This window comes from Oratosquilla oratoria, chromosome 34, assembly GCF_046742065.1.
Source record: "Oratosquilla oratoria isolate Oo_2021 chromosome 34, ASM4674206v1, whole genome shotgun sequence".
In the NCBI taxonomy this organism is placed as follows: domain Eukaryota; kingdom Metazoa; phylum Arthropoda; class Malacostraca; order Stomatopoda; family Squillidae; genus Oratosquilla; species Oratosquilla oratoria.
Window position 1 is genome coordinate 40,938,573 of NC_134810.1, and position 1,717 is coordinate 40,940,289.

The 1,717-nt window shown below is 37.6% G+C and overlaps 1 protein-coding gene across 2 annotated transcripts in view; it reads left to right on the plus strand.

Moving 5' to 3' along the window:
* The first annotated feature begins 586 nt into the window (after positions 1–586).
* The window catches only part of LOC143018230 (uncharacterized), a 542,359-nt gene continuing 541,228 nt past the window's right edge, over positions 587–1,717 (plus strand). For both annotated transcript variants that reach the window (XM_076173475.1, XM_076173476.1), the window contains exon 1: positions 587–1,049. The gene's annotated coding sequence lies outside the window, so the exon portion shown is untranslated. The remainder of the gene's footprint in view (positions 1,050–1,717) is intronic.

Sequence of the window (1,717 nt, forward strand, 5' to 3'; positions counted from 1 at the left end):
ATATATATATATATATATATATACATATATATATATATATATATATATATATATATATATATATATATATATATTTTATAGTGTACTGGTCTCCTAGTTGCTTCTAAAGTTATCACACTGGGCTTCCACGAGATCCACCGGCTTCGGTTACATTTCATTTTTCAAAACTACAAATATCAAATCATCTTTCCGTCACGTATAGCAACGCTGAATGATGAACTAGAGATTATATACCTATACAAATGTTAGACATATTGTTGAAATATTCTTAGTAAAGTCTATATTTCTGTAAGCGAAGTTATATTCTACATATTCAAAATAAGGTTGGAGGTAAGATGTGGGAGGGAAAATAGCCCAGCGTGATAACCCCGTAGGCTATAAGCGGTTGAACGTCAATGAAAAAATGTCACCCGGAACCATTTCTCTTGCACAAACTGACACGAAACAAAACCGCATCGCTCTGCTCATGCGCACAGTAAACATTTTCATGGCAGCGATGGTAATTGTTTAGATTATTTTAAACCGTCCAGAAACATGTGCATGTAGAATTTCCAGCATGTGTTACACCCAATGCAATAGTTGTACTCGGAGCGCGTGGGGGGAGGGTGAGTGAGAGGAGGTGGTGGGGGAGAACTGAGAGTGTATCCTAATGGTAATGTTTTCGAGGTCTAAAGCCTCCGGTTAGTTGCTCGTGTGGCATCGTAGAGTGCGGAGGTTTGTGCTCCGGCATGCGCCGTTTTCTCCGCGCTTGGAAATATCTGTGATTCAGTGGCTATTTCTCTTAGTGTAATGCTGCAGCGCGGAAATTGTGTTTGATGTATATTCCATAATGTGATCAATAGTTATTTATTTGTGTGGAATTTTGCCACATTTTCATTGCAGTGCTAATTTTGTTTTTTGCAAAATGTTGGTGTGAAATTATACGAATATAAGAATGTGTCGTGGGAATGTGGTAATTGTCGATAAACAACACGAATTGAAGTAGGTTGATTTTTATCAATTTGCCAACGCTTGGAGCCGTGTGAACAAGGAGACGCCTATATAAATAGGTAAGTTCAAAGTTTTGAATAACTACTGTAGTAGAAAAGTTGATCCCATAGTTTTACCGAGGTGATTAGCATTAGGTTTGATTACGTATGTTTAATTAATGCGTTCTTTATTTGTACATTTTTAACGTTTGAGTTAGTATGTGTCGGTTGTTGAATTTTTGTTTCATGTAGATGTTGTGTGTAGCTATTCTCACGGCCCGGCACGCATGGTCATAAAAATTCCCTTTATTTTTAATTTTTAGTGTAATCGTGTTTGTTTAATTAGATATTGAAGTAATTTAACTAGCAGATGCTTAGTGAGGTTCCTAGTTTGCTAAGTCGGTGTGTAGGCTAGCTTGGCTGGTTTGTATTAGTGTAAAGGTTGTCTCAAGACTCGCTTACAAGTGTAACGTCGTCGTGATTACGTATCGCCGTTTCCCAAATTGTATCGTATTTTTACGAGTTCAACATGCATTCCTTGCCCGTTATTCTGTGCTTGTTTGGCTTCAACATTCATTATCTGTGTGAGTCAGTTCCTACGTGAAATGATAGTAATGTTTAAGGTGAAATGCAGTCCTTCGTTATTTGAAACGGGATGTGTTTGTACAAGGATGTATTGTTGGTGAGCTAAACATTCGAAACTCCCTCAGTGCATCAACCTCCAGTGGAGATGCCATGTTCATACTGTA